This window comes from Ixodes scapularis, unplaced genomic scaffold (assembly GCF_016920785.2).
Source record: "Ixodes scapularis isolate PalLabHiFi unplaced genomic scaffold, ASM1692078v2 PGA_scaffold3__209_contigs__length_174095766, whole genome shotgun sequence".
NCBI lineage: Eukaryota > Metazoa > Arthropoda > Arachnida > Ixodida > Ixodidae > Ixodes > Ixodes scapularis.
This window is the reverse complement of record NW_024609868.1, coordinates 42,647,318-42,663,957: the sequence shown is the minus strand read 5'-3', so window position 1 is coordinate 42,663,957 and position 16,640 is coordinate 42,647,318. Positions and strand designations below refer to the sequence as shown.

The following is a 16,640-nucleotide window of genomic DNA, read 5'->3' as shown; positions in this document are numbered from 1 at the left end:
CCAATTCAATATTTTCAACAAACATCGATTTGTAAGACAACACCTGATTAGCACCGGGTGACCATAATTCTAATGACAGGTGCCATATCCAAACTATATAAAATATTTGTTTGGTATCTCAATAATTGTCAGATTAGTTGTCGTCTCTACATATCAGTTAAGAACGCACTTAGTCAAGGGAAATATAGTCTCGGCACATAAAGGTAAAACACACACACAGGTTAGAAACAAAAGAATACTGAAGTAAGAAACCCGGGTTAAGAAGCGCAGTCCCGAGTCAGCTCAGCAGCCAATCAGAATGTGGCATTAGCAGATAAGAATTCCGAAGAACGAATTTTGACTGAGAAAGCGTTAGTCACGCCCGGCGCTCCTTGTTTATCTTTCACTTGTCCATCGTCAACAATATTTGAACTCCTCCTAAACTTAGTCAATCTCTACTGTGATCAAATAAGGATGGAAACAATCGTAATAAAGGCTTTTCGCGGGTTTTACAGCCTGCTGTGAACCATCGATAGACCCTTTATAAAAGTCCACCGAGCAACGTTGACGGTCGCCATTGCTTGGCTAGGTGGCGAAAGCTACCGCCCGTTACAAAGGGTATAGCCGTTAAAGCGCCGTTGACACTCTTGCGACCGAGTAAGACCGAGAAAGACCAGACCGGTTTTTAAGCCTTTTGCGACTTCTTAGGACCGGATGCGCTGCAGCGAAACTGGTCCTAAGAGATCGCAAGAGGCTTAAAAACCGGTCTGGTCTCTCTCGGTCGTACTCGGTCGTACCATCTATCCTTGGACACGAAGCGCGTGATTGGATCCGATTCCTCGCCAAAAATTGACGCAGTCCTCGTGTCCAGTACATGCTCAGAGTATGTGAACAAGCAATGGCGGCCAGGCGATGGCGCGGACTTTTGAAAAAAGTCTATTGGTACAGCGGCTAGGCATAATCAACGAGTTAGTTCACTTGCGGAACGTCGCCCCCTTTCTTACGGGTGGGGACGCTGCACTGTTGTAACTGATAGCTCAAGGTACGCAGGACGTGGCGATCCTTCGAGCATCTTACTGTCGCACCGCAGCCAATGAGATTGCAGCATTAGTCGATAGGAACACCGAAGGACCAATCAGGAAACAAGAAACGTGAGCATCTGGAAGCCGTGCTCTATATTTTTTAGGGTGTTAGTGACCACAGTCATTTTCAAATCTGTGCTTAGTTCAAAAGAAATCCCGGAGCACGTGCTCGGCAAATTCTAACAACATGAAGCTAAAAAAAAGAAGAAAAATAAAACAGTTTCTTATATTTTTCAATGTACATGCGCTTCTGTCGAGGAAACCACCAAACCAATATCCAAGCAAAAAAAAAAAAAAAAAACTAATATTTTAAGAGGTTTTTGGGAGGTCGTGTTGTATAGATTAATGGTGTGCACTGAATCGTTCGCGTTGTCTACATAGTGAACACGCGTCCGAGCTGGAGGACAAGTAACATCGGCGCCTCGATGTTAGGATAAAAGATCAAACAAACGCGGAACGATGCTTCAGTTTTGTCATCTTTCGTCGTTTGTGCCTAATCTTGCTCCTAATACGCTGACAGTTCGTAAAACTATCTCGCCCCCCCCCCCCCCCCCCCCCCCCCCCCCCCCCCTTGGAACACGTTGTATTTTATAAAAGCTTTTTAAGATACGCCTCTTAGCTTGACGATTTGATTTTTCGAGGCCCGACTTTGGACGTGTGATTTCCCTTTGAGTTCTACCACTTACGATGCACGAAACTGAGAAGTTAGACCTAAATACTTTACAACAGCTTTCCTCCCGTAGGGCCGTCCTTAAGTTATCGCCTATTCGCGACTCCAACTAACTATAGGTGGCGCCACTCCTTTTCCAAGATGGCGGGTTTAGTGAGGGTCAGAGATGCGTGCCACTGTTGAGCCTGTCTAGTGTACTGGCTTCACCGAGCGACATAAATTATTTCTGGTAATACGAGGAAGCTAATGTTTTATGAGCGCAGGTCACCTTTTTAACCTGAAAACAAGAACGGTGTTTAGCGTATTATTTACGGAAGGATGCGCATTTTAATTCTGGAGCGAAACCGAAACTTACCTCTATTTTGGATTTAATTTCTCGATATAGGTTTTAATTTCAGATTCTATCATGACTCAAGATGTGTCTGACATCGTAATTATTTACTTATAAAAGTAGTTCACAGAAAATTTATTTTGTGTCATACTGGTCGATTCAGGTTGATATTTGTAGTTGTTGAAAAAATCAGTGCTGATATCTGTGCGTTCTCGCTCCCTTTTTCTCGCTCAGATAATTGTCATGGGAAATAATGAGAATTATCCCAGCACAACAAAAAGAGAATAATTACAATTTTACAATATGTCCACGAAACACATAAACTAATAAACGCTGCTCTCACTGCAACAACCCAAAGACGGAATCCGAGTCAGACAGCTGAAGTGTGCGTGTGTTTTTATAGCACCGCGTGACGCGTAGGACTTCATATTACATCCAGTGTTTGACTGTTTGTCTATCTTGATAACGATGTCAGAGTTTTTCATATGCTAAAAAGAAAACAGAATTTTACCTTTCTGGAAAGTCTATTATAGTTAAATAGCGTATTCTCGTGATCTTGGCGTTAATTAAAGGTATACATTGCCGCGATTTGTATTAATAATAATAATAATATTAAAATTCACCTATTTGAATTAGTAATTCTTAAAGCTCTAATCTAATTTGTTGCTTATCATCTAATTTTAAACGCGCGAAGAAATATGACAATGAAAACTGCTAATTATCATCACTGCTTCCGATTGCCGCATTTTAATTACCGATAAAATAAAAATAGTCTAAAATCAATGAAAACATTCTAGCTAATGTGAGAAATCCATGTAAAATTACATTAATTATGGGTAAAGTATATTGTGCTATCAAAGTCGCGACTTCTGACAATCGGCGAAACGTCCAAAGTAGCCGCCACTATACTTCCAGACCAAATGCCCAAAAGTAAAAAAAAAAAAACAACTTTTTTTTTAATTACTAGTTTTTATATAACTTTTATTTACTTTTGTATTTGCTTGCCGCCGTTTTGCCAATCTCAGCCTTTCCAGTTTGAAGGAACGCCTACGTTTCGTTGGCGTTGGAAGCCGGTGAAACAATAGTGCGTTTTAATATTGCGTATACGAGCGAACTCAAGCCCTATGTGTTTGCGTTAGTTTTGCGTGTTCCACACTGCGCGTGCGCAGAGCCCGAAATTGCGGTCTTGAATGGCGCATGGTGATGAGGCGCAAAACGTGGGGCACGCTACTCTAACGCAAACGCACACCGCTTGCGTTTGCTTCTATGCGCGATACTAAAACTCTTTAGTAGGGTACAATCCCATACCGGCTGCAGCACTACGTCGGGACAGTGAAGAGTGTTGTTTGCATTCGGAAACGACATTTCGCGAGCCATGATCGCGAGCAGTTCCGCCATGCCCGCTGAGCAGGAGAATCGGGGGACCCTCACTAGACCACTTCCCGTTTCCGCCGCGGGAGGGCGAGCGTCGAGCTGGAGACGCGAATACAGTTAAGAAAGGATGAAAGGTCGGTGATAAAAAACACGTATAAATCTTTTTTTTTTTTTTTTTGCGAAATACACAGCCGCGGCGGTTCCGAGAAATCTACGTCAAGCCAAATCGACATACGCAACAAAACGTTTCGGCATCCGAACGTTTGAGCTTCCACGAGGAAAGTCTCCGAGTTGGACACCTGTGAATGGCGTGCTGTTGGAGGCTTGCCCGGCCACAAAGATGCACAGCTGCGTTTTCAGTTTTATAAAGACGTCTTCTTTGTTTTAATAGTTCATTTTCTCCAAACAAGGGAAGGGAGATAGAGAAATAAGCTGTAATTTCAGCTTGACGAGGCATCTACCTCCCCTTACGGTACAGCGCAAAACAGGACATCTGCAAATGCACGTGCAGTACCATACACATTAATAAGAAACACTTGTACGAGATTCAACGCGATTGCAGATAATACTAGTTACGTCTAAGTGACTTGATGACTTTTTTTCACAAAATTTTCATTTTCATTTATAAATTATATGACTCGCCACCAGAACTTAATATTTCTCTCGAAAATCTGAAAGGAACACTGTAAGTTTACTTTGTCTTCAATTGCACCGGATGGTATTTGTGAATAACATAAATATTAACATAACACTTTTTTTTAACCATAGGGGGAGTCGTTTATGAATTCTATGCATACATCCTGTTAATTTAGGCAGTTCGGAACAACGATCCCGGCGGCACTCCGCTTCGTACTTCTAACTTACCAGAGGCTACTTAATTTGAATCCACAATTTGATATCGATTCTTTAAATAACATTAAATTATTTTTAATGCAACGCTACGTATACCATAATACTGAAGTTTAACCAGTGAGATATCGTGCTGTATTGTGTCAAAAGACTTTGGCAAGTCTAAAAACGGCTCTAATGTATAAAATTTATCTTCACTATCCTTGATAATTTTGTCTTTTATGTGGAGAGTGCTGGTTTTGTAGATTTATGTTGTTTTTTTTCAAATCTATATTATTTTAAACTCGTTCGGAAAGATTTATGTTTGTAGCATAATATTTGTAATGCATGACAAAATGTGACTAAGTGTTTGTGAGGCGTGTTTCACTAGAACCAATTCAAAACCATAAATACAGGCGGCAGCGTTTTTTTAAGGTTTTAATCAGCATATCAATTTCGATTGGCCTATTTCGTTTGATCATGACGGAATCAGGCACAGTTTTTGTTCCGACCACGGCGAAATTGTCCGGGTCATCCTCTTTTTTTTTTTTTTTTTGCATTCACACACACTAACAAAATGTGCATTCATAATATTTGTGAGCTCTTTCCCTGCAATTTTATTATTTTCGACAATTATTTCGTCTATAAACACAAAAGAAGACTTTCTATTCATTATATCACTCACTGCGTTCCATACCTTCCTCAGCTCGTTTTTTTGTATTGTTGAACATATTCTGATAATACTCACGCTTCGCGTGTTCTTTATATCGGCTGTTCATTTCTTTCTTTCTTTTTTAAACCGACTCAGAAGTTGCTGGTCCCGTGTTTTGACAAAGTCCTGGTACATGTTTTTTTTTTTTTAATTTATTAATGTATAGAGAAATTTTGTTATTCCTAATCATAACTTCGCAACTTTCTTTTGTATATATATATATATATTTTTTTTTACTTTTTGACACATTGCCATAGCATATTTTAAAGATCTTTGAAAAGTAACTAAATGTCACATCAAGATCTGCTTCTTCCTAAGTGCTGCTCCGGTCAGCTCTGCCAATTAAAGAGGACATGAAACGACTTTTTCGATTTTTGCTAAATGCTAATAAGAATCACTCTCTAACGTTAACAACCAAATAAACTTGCCTTAGTTTTTCTTTATAAGCAGTGGCAGTCGGAAAATAAACTCGAGCAATATGAGCATCGTTCCTCCCCTCAGCTCGGAGCCAGAACAAGCGGTCACGCTGCCTGGTGCCTAATCCTACGCCGGCAACGTTAATCATAGCCACTCGTTGGGGTCGGCAAAGTAGAAAACGCGTGCTGGGCTCCAGGCATTGTTAGAGTTCGGCTATTTTCATCACCGCAGTCGATGGACATGAGCCACTACCCGAGTGTCCGCCGAGGCATTGATTATTACGCGCCGAAGTCGAGTGCTCACGCAGTTCTTGTGTTCAGTAGGTGAGCCGTGCTCAACTGTCGTCAGGCGGGTGGTTTTGATCCCTCATTTTATCCTCGCGATTTCACGACGACCAAGAATTAAGCTTTTTAATCAGTGGCGGTCTGTGCGAGCATACTTGGGCCAGACTAGGACCAGTACGCTTCTTTTGTAAGATCATGAACATTCCGACCCGATATCGTTTTTTGACCCCTTTAGGCAGAGAGGTGGGAGGGAGTTTGTTAATTTATTTTATAGTAAGAAAATGTATCTTGTTTGCTGACTGTTTTTAGACAAGAAAGGTAAGAAGAAAATAAAAAGGTGGAAAATAATATTACTAAAAAAAAAGAAAAGAACAGAAACGACGTGGTTTCGTGTATATTTGTTTCACATAGATGGACAAAGAAGCACATCCTGAAGAAATCTTGGTGGACAGAGCTATCAAATTTGTACATCCGGAGGCTGTTATAATATCAGACAGTTCAGTGGCGGCAGTATTGTTTAAGTTCATGTCAATATTCATGCCATTCTTGATCATAAATTTTAGTTGGGAGGTAGCAAGAAAGATAAGCAAGTTTAAAAAAAAGAATTGTAAAATTCACTTTCATCTCCTGTATTGTTGTCTATATATAACAACTAACAACAATCGCTGCCTTTTCCCGAACACATAACCAAACTTTCAACATACGAATTATTAGCAGAATTATTTAACAACGTGGTACGAGATATTTTTCGTAACGCAAATCGCAACGCCACCTCCTCGCTTTTGCGTCCTCGCAAAGCTTCCACATTTGCAGCCTTCAAACCATGGCGCGCGACCACTTTCCTGTTAGCTATGTTTTTGTTAACATTATTTCGTCAAGACGTAAATATATACTCTAAAAAAAGCCCATGCGTCAACACTTAGAGAGCCAACCACTGTAACTTACGGAGGCAGCTCAGCGAATGACAATGCCGAAAGATATGTTTACACTAAAACACGCAGTCTGAGTTAAGCAATGCAAGCGTGACGTTTTGCATTGCGCAATGTCACAACTCAGTCTGCGTTTTTTGGTCTCAACAGGTGTTTCAGCATCGTCATTCGCTGAGCTGCCTCCGCTAATTGCGCTGATTGGCTCTCCGAGCGTAGGCAGAAAAAAAAAGTTTTTTTTTTTTGTGCCTACACTTTTTGTTTTTTAGAGTGTAGGCAGTAAAAAAAAAATTTAAGATCATCTGTTTTATTTTGTATTCTTCTTATATTAAAATGAATTGCAGAGGACTGCCCTTTTATTTATTAGAACTGCCTGTTTATTAAAAATAAAAATGCTGCAGTAGCCGTGCTCATTTAGTCCACTGTAGAAAATGCGCTAGCTGTTACCCTGTCTTGGATGCAACAAAGCTTGAAAAAAAAAATCAAAAGTTAGAACGGAGAGATAGATTACAGAGGCGTTTTTTTTTATCATAAAGACGGATGGCAAATGCGTTAGAGCGCCTTCTCTTTATCTGCTTCAAGAAGTGATTTTTTCTACACTCTAAAAAAAGTCTGTGCGTCTACTTTCACGCACAACACTCGGAGAGCCAATCAGCGCAACTTACGGAGGCAGCTCAGCGAATGACAATGCCGAAACATATGTTTAGACCAAAAAACGCAGTCTGAGTAGTGACATTAAGCAATGCAAAACGTCACGCTCGCATTGCTTAATGTCACAACTCACTCTGCGTTTTTTGGTCTAAACAGATGTTTCGGCATTGTCATTCGCTGAGCTGCCTCCGTAAGTTGCTCTGATTGGTTCTCCGAGATATACGTGTGCGTGAAAATAGATGCACAGACTTTTTTAGATGGCTGCTTGAAAGAGGGGTGATTGATTGGGTCGCAAGTCGGGCAAATGAGTGTGTGTATATAAGTGACGTACGATGGTTTCTAAAAACATCAGTTGAGAGTTATCGCTTGTCATGTCGTCTTCGTATCTTTATTGTCCTCGTTTTGATCGCGCTTTTAACATTTTAATTTATTTAGCCCATGAGATTCAGGCGTGGGTCAATATTGACAACGTAAACACCAGGTGCTAAAAGCTCGGGGAAAGAAAACATTATGGGGTCCTGGCGCTTGTGTCATGTTCAAAATCAACAATCATAAAAAAAAGTATGGGGACATTAATTTAAAGAGCCTATGTACGCTTTTGTGGTTTCGCAACTTGATAGGTCAGAGTGATTCCGACACCGGACGGCAGAATGTTACTCGTATAGTGACCGACAATTTAAGAAACGCAATGCGTGGTGAGTCCCGTCTATTTTTTATCGGTCTGCGTCTGATAAGTTCCCGGCATCAGCCGACAAGAATACCGAAGGACAAGTCACGACGCAAGAAACATATCTCCCCCTTCCGTTTCTTGAGATGTCAGTGAGTATAGAGCTCATGGAAATGTAAGCTACACAGCTTGGACGGGCCGACGAAGATTACCTCTATCTTTTTTTACACGTCACCAGGAATGTTAGAAATATCACTCGCTGACCTTAAAAAATTATATGAGTGTAGAGACTTAAAAGGGGATACACACACATTAAGAACAAAAGCGTCCGTACCAGGCAGTTAACATTTAGTCCTTATGTTCTTTGTTTTCAGAGGATGTTCGGTAAGACGCTGAAGCATCTTCGTGATGCTTACATAGCTATAGAGTGTAGAAGTAAAATCACGATCCTCCGGAACGTCGCTTCATTCAAGGATTCGACATTCGGGCGCAAAATATTTCTAACAACTATGTCAGGGTCATTTTTTTTATGAGGTGAGCTGTCTTAGCGGAGATTGATCGCGAACGAAGAGCCAACACTGCGTGAGGAAATAACCAAGTTTGATCTAATCGTAACGTTGGACGCCGCCTCTTTGGCAGCGCATAGCGGAGAGCAAGTCGTCTGCTTCTTCTGCAGGAGTTACGGTGACGTCAGAACGACGCCAAGTTCTGATTGGCTCTGATTGAAGAATAGTGGGTAGAGCTCAAGGCAAGCTTCCTTGAGCTCTATCCACTATCCTTCAATCACAGCCAATCAGAACTCGGCGTCGTTCTGACGTCACTGCAACCCCTGCAAAAGAAGCAGACGACTTGCTTTCTGCGTAGTACGGTGCCTGGAACGCGTCTCCGAATGGTGTGTTTAGCGTCCTATTCCGCACATACATCGAAAGCGGTCCCGAAGTGGCGACATATGACGTCACAATAGCCTGAGTTACATGCTGTCAGATGTCGCGATCCTGGTGGTTGGGCGTACAAGAAAAAAGTACGAGAGAGCGGAGTGTCACTGCCATCGAAGCGTCCCCAACTCCGGACTGCTCAAAAGCTTCCGTGCACTGTCGAGCTTCCAGCAGAACGGGAGTCTGCCGACATCCTCCACCGCTGCTGTGACAATTAATGTCGACGACATGACACTTTTATGACGACAATACATGGAAATTGAGAGACTCACTCTTGTAGCGTGAGCTACACTGGCCGAAGTTTTAAGCAGTTTCGCGTGGCTCCTGGAGAGCCGTGTTGCGCATGCGCGAGGAGCAGTGACGTCACACGGCGCACAGCTGGCGCGCCGGAGCCGCCGCCGCCGCGCGCGCCTCGCCGGACTGCGCATTCCAGAGGAGTGACGTCATAGCCGCGGCAGACGCACTGGCGCCGCCGCGTGCCCAGATGTGCGCCTCCGTTGCGCAGTAGCCAAGTCTCAAGCTGCACCGGAGCCGCTTGATAGCGCCTCTCATTTTTTGGACACGGTAAACACACCAGATTTAGGCGCGTTCCAAGCCGGCGTCGTAGCCCTCGTCGCGTGCTCTTAAACGTATGTTTAGGTCGTACCAGCTGGTGAAATTCAAGCGCGAGAGCAGGTCGCCAAGACGATATATCTCACGGTGTCTGCGTAGATTTTGTTTCGCATTTTTTGTTAGCTTTGTCGGCTTGCCGTACTTTCCCAATGGCCCGGACGGAGTTGCACGAACTACCGCACGTTTACGAACTGAGTCACGTTCTCTTGACGGCAAGGGTCGACAGAGCTTGTATCCTGGTCGCTGTTTGCATACGCCAAGTGGAACTAACTTACACGTAAACGTCAGTCTGGCCTGCTGGTCAATAAAGAACGAAGTTAAGCCGGTTCGTTTACCGCGTTCCGTCTTGCGACGGACATTGCCGACCTTTTCGAAACCACAGTTATTCTGCTTGCTTGTTTTTAACCTATTATTCTGCGAAGTTCAAGGGTTCGCGAGCACTTCCATTTCGCAGGTATAGCGAAGGTCGAGTGGCTGCGTCCTCTTGAAACGCAGTCGTACCTCGAGGACTGGCCAGCTGAAACCGTTATCGCTGCATGGGAAGTCAACCGAACGGAATTTCGAGAAACGTCTTCATGGTACATCACTCCGTATAGTTGTTCCTCAAAGAAGGGAGGCCATAAGGATTTTTTTTTCTCCTGCTTCTTCAACGCACTTCAACGTGCTACGTCGCTGATACGCAAACAAATCAGTTTACAATTCCTACCACGTGACGTGCTTGAGGTCGAGGAGTAGTCTTGCGGAGTGACCGAAACCTTCAAGGTCAGACAGTGCTCGGCAACCATAAGCCGCGCAGGAAAACTCACGCAGCCTAAGTGTGTCCTTGATTGGAGCTTTACACAACGTTTCTTTTGTTTCCTCGGGGCTCTTCTGTGCCCGCGGACTGATACAAGCGACAAGACACACTTTCGAACCCGTTTGTTGCGTCCGCGCGTGTCTCAAACGCCGTTGCGCGCGCCTTGTCCCGCAAAATCAGGTCGTCTTTGGCGAGTTCGGGACTGCTCGGCAATCAAATTTTATATATATAAGTTCATTTAGTTTGCAGCCCTTTACGCAGTGCGCCCTTGAAGCGATTGCGAGATGAGGTGAAAGCAACAGGCTACAGGTGCACGTTTTCTTCATAAACGCCTTCTTCATTTGCGTTCGTTGTGCCTGAGCAGTTTTCCAAGAACGTCTAATGCATCGATTATCCGAGAAACAGCGAGTAGAAATTATCCTCCTTGCTTTAAACACATTCCGCGTGCCCCTCCAGCATGATTTTCTTCTTTTTTTAATTTCTAGACGCTACTTGCTTGAGTTGTAGATAAGGGCTTGTAGACAGGCGAGGTTATATATTCAATGTCACGTATGCTGAAGATCGTATACCGTATCGATAATGATAGTCTATTTACTGGACTGAACTGGATTGGATTGAATGAAATTATGGCAACTAATCCCGCGCATAAGGCGATCATAACGTACAAAGACAGATCTAGCTAAAACAACACAACAACAAACAAACAAAAAAAAAAACAAAAAAAAACGAAAAAGAACAAATAAAAGCGCAATCACCCCTTATTCTTCATTTTTTTTTTCTTTTTACTAACAGTTGCGATTTGTGATTTCCACTGCTTGGACTGTACATTGGGTTTTACAATGTCCATCAGTCATCGGGACAGCCGGCGCATCGTCGCTGCACGTCGCCTGCGCCTGTCGCGCCTTTTTCGATACCCTGACCCCAGTGCAGCGGCAGTCATTCACATCAAGTGACACGAGTGGCCTTAGATCACAGCCCTTGATGCCATTACGACACAGAGGGCTGCTTACTTGTGCTGACGGTCGAACAACCCTGCCGAGTCTGCAACCCTGCCGTCTCTGAGGGTGCCCGTATACGGTATACCGTAATACATATATATTCCGTCCCGCGCACCGCCCTTTCTTTACTCCTACCTAAGCACACCGAACCTCCAGGCTCGCAGCGTTAGGCCTGTAATTTTACTGCTAGATCGACAGGCACGTATTCAGGGTGGGGGAGCACGGAGCTTCTGCCCTCCCCTGCCCCCTCCCCCTCGAAATCTTCCATCTTGCTGGGGCCTCCTCTCCCCGCTCCGCCTCATGAAGCATTTTGCCATGGGTGGCCTCACCCCCTAAACAAAATCCTGGCTACGTGCCTGCTACTACATATATCCTGTCGCTCACCTAGAAACGACTGCACTGCTGCGTACAGCGCAAAGTTTCGTAAATGCAGAAACTTAGTTCGACAGATATGTGCTAACATCACATCCAAAAAACGCTATTGTGAACTGCGCTCCGAAGCAGAATGGTCGTAGATCCCGCTTTCATGATCTAGCTTTCATGATCTAGCCATGACCGATTTCGAGCCCCACAGACCCCCACGCAAAGCGGATCGACGTCCGAGAGAGGGGGGCCTTTACACGAGTTTGAATGGGAAAAACGTCCACGGCGAAAATCGGATGAATGCGCGTTTTGTGAGAACAGCTCAGAGGTTTCTTAAATAACACATCATCACTTACTACTTATTCAAAGGCGTGGAAATGTGATCCAAGTAAAGGCATAATTCATGTAGTAAACATTTTATGACACCAATCAACTACAATTTTGCCCATGTTTTCCTTTCTTTAGCGGATATATTCTTTTTACAACAGTTCCATTTCTATTCACGAATCATCTACCTTCAGTACAGTTTAGGATATATAGACTAAGAGGAGTCTATGATTTCTTTTTTGTGGTTGTTGTTGTTGTGATGGACAAAATGGTTGTTTTCCGATGCCACTGGCTCCGCAGTCTTTCAAATATTTTCACGCGAAAGCGCTCCTTAGGAGACCAGCCTTCATTTAGGCTTATAAAAACAAGAACCCAAGTATCTAAGATGTTTACATTCCTGTTTTCTCAAATCTGTTTTGCGCAAACAATCATCATTCCCCACGACATCTTGGGCATCGTCATAATCGTCTAAAAGGCAAACCCAAGAATCGAACGATCGACTGCCTGATTGACAAACAACCGGTCATCAAGGTAGCGACCAGATTGGCTGCATTCTTTTGACTCATTCCGGTTGTTTTCTTCCCGCCGGTTTGTGACATCAGCCTTGGCGCGTTGTGGGCATGGCAGTCATTAGCTGCCGCGGGAACGTGGCGTGCTTCGCTGCAGGGGCGCTTTCACCAAGTTACGCCACGGCGGCGCGGCTCAGAGCAGCGTAATCATTCTCCCGCGAAGTCAATAACAGTGGATCGGGAAATCCGCACACACAAACAGAAAGAAAAAAAAAAGAAGGAAAGCTATGGAAGCGAAAGTGTTAGTCGCGTGGTCGCTCGTGTGCGATTGGAATAGCTTATGAGGGAAGCGGAGGCTTCTTCCTGCTATGCACGCTCCGCCTGACGCTTCGGAAAAAGAAACGTCCGAGCGAGAGACGGAAGCCGTCTGCGTGCAGAACGCGTGCCTCTTCAAAGACGCTGTATCGAAGTTAGAATCGCTGTCAGCCTAAAAGGGACACTGACAGCTTAAAGGGACACTGACAGCATATTTATGCTCGCCAAGGTTTTTATTTGTACATGACATATGAAAGCTCAACTACCCAAAACACATGCAATTTGCGGCTCGAAATTAGTTTTCTTTAAAGAGCCCATGAAACGAAGTTTTGGCTGGGATAAATGAATTTAGATTGGGATTTGACTAATAGCATATCGGGTTTCGTGGGTCAAAAGAAAGAAAGTAGAAAGTCAAAAGGCTAATTTTCGGTACGAAAATTCGAAGACACGGCGGACTCTTTCGCACCTCCTCCCCTTCGTAAGCTCTCTGCCTTTTCACTGTGATCCATCCGCGGTACCCAAAGCGCGTCACCCGGCCATAACGACGTAACATGAGACCGGACCTGGCTTATTCCCTTCGCCCGTAAGCTGACAATGCGGTGGAAGCTATGCGTTTGCCAGACCAATCATCCGCCTCCCTTTCATCACCTGAACTCATTTTCTGCGCGTAGGTATGCGCGAGGGAGCGTGATCACGTGGCAAAAGTGTATCACGTAGCTTCCGCTCCACTGTCAGCTTCGGGGTGAACGGAGCAGGGAAAGCAACGTTTGTCCGAGTTTTGAGCGACGGGCTAATTTTCTATACTTCGTCTCACCTTAGCATGGACTATTGTTATTCGCGCGTGCTAAAAGCGTGAGCAAGTTGCTTTGGATGAAGCCTCGGCGGCTGCACGAGCGCTCGTGCAGCGAGTGCTCCAGACAAGGCAGTCAAGGCTATCCGCTCGCGCGTTCACAGCCTTTGCAGTTAATCCATGCTGAGACGAAGTATAGGAGGAGAATGGTGGTGTTCGGGTACACAAACGAGGGTCCGAGCAAGAGGGGAGTCCCTCCTTTCCCTCTTCTTGAACTGTTTGGTACAATGCGCGATTTGTGAGTGAGGAGGAAAGCTAAGAAGGAAAAAGTTGAAAAATCCGCCGATCGAGAACTGGACGGTTTGAGTCGGGCTCACTCTCTTCTTTCTGGTCACGTGCCTTTTTATATGGTTTAGACACAACCACCAAAGATATTCAAAGTCGTGGATCATCGCAGGCACACAGTCAATACTAGAAATGAACGAAAACTATGATACTGATTTATTGTGGCTTTTAAAAAGTTACAAGTACGTTTATCGAAAAAAAAAGGGGTACAGCCACGTGACTTTCGGTATCTTTCTCCGCCTCTATATTTCTCAACGAGGATAAAGGACCTTAGAGCGATAAACTGGCAGCTGAAAGTGACCCCCATTTGGCCGCCGCCATGTTGCACATTTTTTATCAATAGACACGTGACCTTATAGTTTTATGTCTAGATTTTAACGAAGTACCGCGCACAAATAATTGCTTATTGGTCTTCAATAATACTATCGACGAGATAAGTTATGTTTTGTTTGTCTTAAGTCCAAAGTGTGCTTCTACGACAAAAACTCGGACAGCTTCGCAATGCCTCCGCAAGACGCCATCAGCTGTGGGGCTGTTTTTATCGGAGCTAGACACTGATCTCTTGGGTTAAGAGTATTGAAAAATATTTTATCTCGTTTTTTACAGCGATCGCAATACAAATCTTGGCTCACTTTTGCGTAAAATCCTCAGGATTTGGTACGGTTACGTGTCTAGTGGTCAAAATTGTACAAAAATTGTACAACATGGTGGCAGCCAATTGGGGGTCACTTTTGCCTGGTAAAAGGGATATCAGCTTATCGCTCCGAGTCCCTCTACCTCGTTGATATGTCTTCTTCCTCCACAGTCCCTTTTCGGCTTCGGTTTTGAGCAGTTTCGTATTTTTGACATTATTAAAAATGTACGTGACACTGTAGCGAAATATTAATTGGGTTGTCTCGTGACAACAATAATAGATGGCCTGGAAAAAAAAGTATTTGGAGGGGGGGGGGGGGGGGGGTCAGTATTTCTTTAAGAAACGCATGACGTGGCGAGTGCCAGTTACCTTATCAACGCCTCGCAGCCAAGGAGATTGTGGCATTCGCTGATGGAAACGCCCAAGAACGAATCACAAAGCAAGGACGCATGAGCACACTAAACCACGACCTGCGTTTCTTGAACTGTCGGTGACAATATGCGCCGAGAAACTGAGGTAAAGGAGGAGACAAGAGCGCGCGGGAACGTCAAAACTCCGAGCAAGATGGTCGGAATGAATAGTGAGTAGACCTGAAGCCAGCTGTCTTTGGCTCCACTGCAGTCGTCGAACGCGTTAGAAAAATTAGAAACTGAAAATACAAATAGATAAGAAAGCCATGTACCTAGAGGCGATGCGCGTGACGTTGCACTCGCTAATTTTTAAGTTCTAATCATATTCTGAACTTTGACGCTCGCTCGGATCCTCCTACTGTTCTACGAGATCGGCTGTCTCCGTGGTTTGCATAAAAGTAAACTAACATAAGCATTTTATTTTTTTTAGAATGTTAAGGCGCGAAGGCTGATTAGCTTGACTAGATTAAAAATGGATAGTTAATTTTCGCGGAGAGGGAGACGTATACAGCAGTGTGACCACGGCTTAAGTGAAGAACTGGATGCAATGCATGAAATGGCTTCAGCAGTTACAGCACAGGTAAGCTATTCTTCATACCCAGTAGATTTGAGGGAGTTCTGGCCTCTTATACTTCATATACATACGTCATTTTATTCGGGGCTACAAGCGCGAACTTCTTGCTCAAGGACGTACTTCGGCCACACAAAATCTCGCGCAGCATGAGCAACTCGCAATTATAAGCTCGGACGTCTAGCCTTCGCCAGAGTACGTCTTTGTATAAAACGGATTATTACTTGTGGCCAACGACTGCAGTGTAGAACATTCGCGTTCTTTTAAATGGGACGCGCGTTGCCCAGAAGTACAAAACTTACAAGCAACGGAAGATATTTTCTATTTAATTTAAATTGTGTTGTGTTTAAAGAGTGGGAAGGTGCACAAATGGGCGTCTGAAGACACCTCTGTAGATGAAAAAATTTAGTCAGTGCTGTACCGCTGCTAGCCTGGGTTTTACACTCGAATCACACAATAGTGGAGATGAATGACACGAAACACACACCTGTGAACGCGCTATGGTAGTCCCGTGTGTGTCGCGTTGTTGATATTTCTCCCGCCCTTCGTGTAGTTTGGGGTTCTATAAGCAGCGGACGTCCAGGTCAAAGATATGCCCGTGTTAAACGACTAAACCTACACTCTACTAAAATCCTTGCATTTGATTTCGCCATCATCTAAAACGTAAATATCGAAAGGCTGGCAGATAAATGGCAACCGCGGTCTTTATACCGAGGCGTTAGGCGTTGTTGACAGTATAGAAAAGTTAAATATATATATAGTATCCACGGCAAGGTATCAATCTCTTTTCAAAGTGCATGTTATCGATTCCGAGAGGCCTTTTTATCGTGGATTGCCGGTGGGCAATTTAGCGGCCGCTCCATCCAAACCATCATGTTTATTGATGATCTTTTAAGCGTTCGGATTCGCATCCCTTATTACAGCCTTCCCCGAAAGAATGCAAACACAAGTCGATTAGCTTTCCCTCCTCTTTCTCTTTTCTGCCATCTCGCATCATTGGCCACGTTCAGGTGCGCAGAAAAACTGTTCGAAGTGTCTCTCCTGTTTACTCCCAATGACCTTGAGCTTTCGCGAGTGCCAATTTTGGATCTCTTTCGTGGTAAGGATTAGGAAA

The 16,640-nt window shown here is 44.1% G+C and overlaps 1 protein-coding gene across 1 annotated transcript in view; it reads right to left on the bottom strand.

Moving 5' to 3' along the window:
- The window catches only part of LOC8033642 (nose resistant to fluoxetine protein 6), a 76,386-nt gene that overhangs the window by 37,584 nt on the left and 22,162 nt on the right, over positions 1 to 16,640 (bottom strand).